Raw genomic sequence first — 6,799 nt, 5'->3', positions numbered from 1 at the left:
ACAAGGAAACAGTAGGGTCACTTAGAGGAGAAGATGGTGAAATGCAAACAGGGGACAGAGAAAGGGCAGAACTCCTCAATGCCTTCTTTGCCTCAGTCTTTTCCAAAAAGGAAAACAATGCCTGATCTGAAGAATATGGAGCAGATGATTCAGCAGGGGAAACACAGCTCAGAATAAGTAAGGAGGTAGTACAAGAATACTTGGCTAGTTTAGATGTATTCAAGTCTCCAGGGCCAGATGAATTACAACCAAGAGTATTAAAAGAACTGGCAGAGGTGATTTCAGAACCACTGGCAATAATCTTTGAAAATTCCTGGAGAACAGGCGAAGTCCCAGCAGACTGGAGGAGGGCAAGTGTTGTCCCTATATTCAAAAGGGGGGAAAGAGAGGACCCAAACAATTACCGCCCAGTCAGCCTGACATCAATACCAGGAAAGATTCAAGAGCAGATCATTAAGCAAACGGTCTGTGAGCACCTAGAAAGAAACTCTGTGATCACTAAAAGTCAGCATGGGTTTCTGAAAAATAAGTCATGTCAGACTAATCTGATCTCATTTTTTGGCAGAATTACAATCCTGGTAGATGAAGGGAACACTGTGGATGTAGCCTATCTTGATTTCAGCAAGGCCTTTGACAAGGTGCCCCATGATATTCTTGTAAAGAAGCTAGTAAAATGTGGGCTAGACAATGCTACCATTCAGTGGATTTGTAACTGGCTGACTGACCGACCCCAAAGGGTGCTCATCAATGGCTCCTCCTCATCCTGGAGAGAGGTGACTAGTGGGGTGCCACAGGGTTCTGTCTTGGGCCCAGTCTTATTCAACATCTTTATCAATGACTTGGTTGATGGGCTTGAGGGCATCCTGAGCAAGTTTGCAGACGACACCAAATTGGGAGCGGTGGCTAATACCCCAGAGGACAGGATCACACTTCAAAATGACCTTAACAGATTGGACAACTGGGCCAAAGCAAACAAGATGAATTTTAACAAGGAGAAATGTAAAATACTACACTTGGGCAAAAAATAAAATAAAATGAAAGGCACAAATACAGGATGGGAGGCACCTGGCTTGAGAGCAGTACATGTGAAAAGGATCTAGGAGTCTTGGTTGACCACAAACTTGACATGAGTCAGCAGTGTGATGCAGCAGCTAAAAAAGCCAATGCAATTCTGGGCTGCATCAATAGGAGTATAGCATCTAGATCAAGGGAAGTAATAGTACCACTGTATTCTGCTCTGGTCAGACCTCACCTGGAGTACTGTGTCCAGTTCTGGGCACCACAGTTCAAGAAGGATATTGACAAGCTGGAACGTGTCCAGAAGAGGGCAACCAAAATGGTCAAAGGCCTGGAAACGATGCCTTATGAGGAACGGCTTAGGGAGCTGGGTATGTTTAGCCTGGAGAAGAGAAGGTTAAGGGGTGATATGATAGCCATGTTCAAATATATGAAAGGATGTCACATGGAGGAGGGAGAAAGATTGTTTTCTGCTGCTCCAGAGAAGCAGACACGGAGCAATGGATTCAAACTTCAAGAAAGAAGATTCCACCTAAACATTAGGAAGAACTTCCTGACACTAAGAGCTGTTCGGCAGTGAAATTTGCTGCCAAGGAGTGTGGTGGAGTGTCCTTCTTTGGAAGTCTTTAAGCAGAGGCTTGACAGGCATATGTCAAGAATGCTTTGATGGTGTTTCCTGCTTGGCAGGGGGTTGGACTGGATGGCCCTCGTGGTCTCTTCCAACTCTATGATTCTATGATTCTATGATTCTTTTTAATGGTCAAAGGCACAGGGAGCGGGTGAGGAAGCAGACATCCAATCTTGATGGATCAGTGCTGCTGTTTTATTTCTTTTCAGGTTCTGGAGAGCCAATGAGCCAAAACTGGGAAACTGTGGTGCATTGAAGACTCAATGTGGAAGCAATTGCTGGATAGCATTACACTGTGGGAAGCAGATGCGGCATATTTGTAAGAAGGTGCCTGATGATGCTTGGCTCTAAGAAGAAACCTTTAAGATGAACAAAACTGGATCCTGGGACCTTTAAGATGAACGAAACATGATCTCTACAGAAAAACCTACGACCTTACAAGGGGCCGCTCGGGACTTCGTGGAAAGCATGGCCTCCATGGGGCTGTCTCTGAATAAGTCTGGCCCAACTCATAGCCGCGGACATGCCTTGGACCTGGTGTTTACCTCTATGGATGTTGGTGATCTGACACTAAGTAAAAGCGAAACTAAAGAAGTGCCATGGTCAGATCACTACCTGGTGCAACTGGACTTCTCCATGACCCTTCCCCTCTGCAGGGAGGTGGGACCGATTCGGATGGTCTGCCCCCACCACTTAATGGATCCAAATGGTTTCCAGAGAGTGGTAGGGGATGCTTTATCCCATGTTGATGGCCTTTCAGCCGATTCCCTGGTGGCCCGCTGGAATAACCAGTGCTATTGACTGTTTGTCTCTGAAGTGCCCTCTCCGGTTGCATGGAGCCTGGACAGCCCCGTGGTTTTCCACGGATCTGAGGGCAATGAAACAATCGCTGAGACGGCTAGAGTGCCGGTGGCGGATAACTCATTCTGAAGCTGACCGGACACGGGTTAGAGCTCAATGTCGAGCCTATTCTTTAAGAAATTAGTGTATTTTAATATTTCTGTTGGAAGCCGCCCAGAGTGGCTGGGGAAACCCAGCCAAATGTGCGGGGTATAAATAAATAATAATAATAATTATTATTATTACTACTACTACTACTACTACCAAGTGGTGGTAGCGACGCCTCTATTGCATCTGTAGAAAACAGCAGCAGGAGACTTTTTCAGGTGGTTCGCAGTTTAGTGGAACCACCTGCTCCATCGGGGCCCAGTACGGGCCGCATGATCTCCTGCAACGATTTTGCAAAGATTTTTGCAGATAAAGTTGCTCAGATTCGGGAAGAGGTAGACTCTACCGTGGGAGCAGGGCCGGGGCGGGAGAGTGCTAGAGTCCTGTCTAGTCCAGGTGCGTGGGATCAATTCCAATCTGTTACCTCCGAGGATGTGGACAGGCTGCTTGGACGAGTGAAACCAACCACCTGTCTCCTTGATCCTTGCCCATCCTGGCTAATAAAAGCGAGCCGGGAAGGGCTGGGCGATGGGCTTCGCAGGTTGGTAAATGCTTCTCTTGGTGAGGGAGCCTTCCCAGACCCACTGAAAGAGGCAGTTATTAAACCGCTTCTTAAAAAACCATCTTTAGATGCGGTCAATATGGCCAACTATCGCCCAGTCTTAAATCTTCCATTCTTGGGCAAGGTGATTGAGCGAGTGGTTGCTGAACAACTCCAAGCACGCCTGGAAGAAGCGGACCATTTGGATCCCTTCCAGTCGGGATTCAGGCCTGATCATGGGGCTGAAACTGCCTTGGTCGCACTGGTTGATGATCTCCGGTGGGCTAGGGACAAAGGTGAGAGTTGTTTCCTAGTTCTGCTGGATCTCTCAGCGGCTTTTGACACCATCGACCATAATATCCTTCTGGACCGTCTAGAGGGGTTGGGAGCTGGGGGCACTGTCATACAGTGGTTCCGCTCCTTCCACCTGGGCCGTGTTCAGAAAGTGGTGGTGGGGGATGAGTGTTCAGACCCCTGGGCTCTCACTTGTGGGGTGCCTCAGGGTTCTGTCCTCTCCCCCATGCTTTTTAACATCTATATGCAGCCGCTGGGAGAGATCATCAGGGGGTTTGGGCTGGGTGTCCATCAGTATGCGGACGATACCCAGCTCTACCTCTCTTTCAAATCAGAGGCAGTGAAGGCGGTGAAGGTCATGTGTGTCTGGAGACGGTTGGAGGATGGATGGCGGCTAACAGATTGAGATTGAATCCTGACAAGACAGAAGTACTGTTCGTGGGGGACAGGAGGCGGGCAGGTGTGGAGGACTCCCTGGTCCTGAATGGGGTAACTGTGCCCCTGAAGGACCAGGTGCGCAGCCTGGGAGTCATTCTGGACTCACAGCTGTCCATGGAGGCGCAGGTCAATTCTGTGTCCAGGGCAGTTGTTTATCAGCTCCATCTGGTACGCAGGCTGAGACCCTACCTGCCTGCAGACTGTCTCGCCACAGTGGTGCATGCTCTAGTTATCTCCCGCTTGGACTACTACAATGCTCTCTCCATGGCGCTACCTTTAAAGGTGACCCGGAAACTACAACTAATCCAGAATGCGGCAGCTAGACTGGTGACTGGGAGCGGCCGCCAAGACCACATAACACCGGTCTTGAAATATCTACATTGGCTCCCAGTACGTTTCTGAGCACAATTCAAAGTGTTGGTGCTGACCTTTAAAGCCCTAAACAGCCTTGGTCCAGTATACCTGAAGGAGCGTCTCCACCCCCATCATTCTGACCAGACACTGAGGTCCAGTGCCGAGGGCCTTCTGGCAGTTCCCTCGCTGCGAGAAGCCAAGTTGCAGGGAACCAGGCAGAGGGCCTTCTCGGTAGTGGCGCCCGCCCTGTGGAACGCCCACCCATCAGATGTCAAAGAGAAAAACAGCTACCAGATTTTTAGAAGACATCTGAAGGCAGCCCTTTTTAGGGAGGCTTTTAATGTTTAATAGATTATTTTATTTCATTTTTCTGTTGGAATCCACCCAGAGTGGCTGGGGAAACCCAGCCAGATGGGCGGGGTATAAATAATAAATTAATAATAATAAATTAATTAAAAAAACAAAACCAAGAAATCACCAACCCCATTGTTTTAATGCACAATCCACACTCTGCCATCTAGATTTTGGCATCTCTGGCATCAGCCCGCAAAATCACCTTGAAAAGACGTAGCACAGACGTAGATGGCTATAAAAATAAAGAATGGAAGGGACGGATCATAGCCTGTTTTTTGTTGAATGCATTTCTTTGCAATGCATACCAATATTTGTGCCTGGTGCCCATTGCCCCTTCTGATCTCCATGGTCACTATCTTACAAGCTCAATAAGGACAATCAAAGGGGTTCATAGGCTGGGGGAGACTAACCTTTTCATCCCAGGTGGTAGAATCATAGAATCATAGTTGGAAGGGACCCTGAGGATCATCTAGTCCAACCCCCTGCAATGCAGGAATGTGCAGCTGTTCCTTACGGGCCTCGAACTTACATACTTGGCATTATCAGCACCGTGCTCTGGCAAATGGAGCTATCCAGTGTCTCAATACAGTGGTGGACTGGATGAGGGCCAATAAACCAACTTTGTCTCCTTCACCAACTGAGACCATTCCTGGACAGCGGTAACCTGATCACTGCAACCCATGTGTTAATAATCTCAAGGCTGTATTACTGTAATGCACTTGTGTGGGTGGGGCTGCCCTTAAGTCTTCAACTTCAACAAGAAAGTCCTTGATCTCTGGATATTTAAGTGAACTTCATAGCAGATGCTTTGAGAAAACACAACATTCAATTCCGTTGGGAGTTCCCTCAAGGGCTAAATTTTCCATTTAGCAGGCTTCCAAGCCCTCGCAAAATGGCGATCTGAAGGAGTGAAAGAGCCCAAGGGTGACACGCCTCACCCCCCCCCCAACCCAAGAAGAGCATTGGGGTGTCTTGGGGTCCTGCAGACTCACAGAAGGCCCATGGATCTACCGACCTCTGCCTCTGCCCCAAAGGAACAGGGGGGGGGAGCCAAAGGAGCCAGTGAGCTAAGCACCAGCACAGCTCTACGGAAGGAAGCTACTGATCCAGTCATGAGTGAGTACCATTCCAACAATTGTGCCGATTGGAAGGTGAGAAAGGAATTAAAGATTCGACTATTTTGGATAATCTGGCAAGAAAAACTGGAGTGATGAAAGGAAGTCTGCTCATGTTCCAGGTGCTACAAGGACAAAATAATATGCAAGTGAAGGGTGGGTGAAACTTACTTTGGGAGATAATTTAACCAATGAATAATTAGAACTGAAAGAACGCGCACAGCTTCTGCTTATACCAATCTCAAGACCTTTTAAAAAGAACTTGGACTTAATCTGAAATTGAACTGGATTTAAAATGGAGGATAAACTTCAGAAAGAATACAATGCTAGTTGATGGAACAATATTCTTCTTCTTTGATTGGCATCTTTCTTGGACCCTTGTTCTTCTGTGAGCCCTACGGTAGGACTCTCAGGGTCAGCTCCCACCCCTTCCTCTTACCAAGTGACTAGCGGCTGCTCCTCAAAGAGGTGACCTCCATCCAGCCCGCTCTCGCTGTGCTGACCAGGTACATTCTCTCCTCCTCCTGAGAAGGGGTGTTTTAGCCCACTGCTTTCGGCTAGCTGTGAAAAATGCAAGAGTTCTCTGCCTCTTCTGACGGCTCATCTTGACTGGGAAGTCCTGTCCATGACAAATTCTAGCACATGGGGGCCATTTTAGCTAAATTATATAATTAGGTATTTGAACGATTGGTTTTAATCATTGTATCATAAATTGGTATTGTAATAATGAGGCTATTGTTGTACTGTAATTGCAAAAGAAATATCCCTGAACATATGGGGAAATAATAACTGGGATACAGCAATGCTTGAGTGTCTCACCAAACACGGGAGGTGAATTAGGGGCATTACAAAAAGATACACTTTCCAAAAATGGAATAAAACAAAGACCGTCAGATGTACTTCTAGATAAGTTTTAAAAGGTTCAAAAATAAAACTGTAATAACCTTTTGGGGGGGGGGGGAATAAGTAGTATAACAGATCTGAAATGAACATTTTCCTGGGTTTATGCTTTATCTGGATTGCTGATTGGATATAATGAGCAGCCAATCAGGAAATGGTATAGCCTAAATGGGGAGGAGTTCTGGAATACCTGACATCACAAGGGAGGTG

The sequence above is a fragment of the Zootoca vivipara genome, chromosome Z1 (assembly GCF_965207765.1).
Source record: "Zootoca vivipara chromosome Z1, rZooViv2.hap1.1, whole genome shotgun sequence".
Classification (NCBI taxonomy): Eukaryota; Metazoa; Chordata; class Lepidosauria; order Squamata; family Lacertidae; genus Zootoca; species Zootoca vivipara.
The sequence above is the reverse complement of the archived record's forward strand: the minus strand, read 5'-3'. Positions refer to the sequence as shown.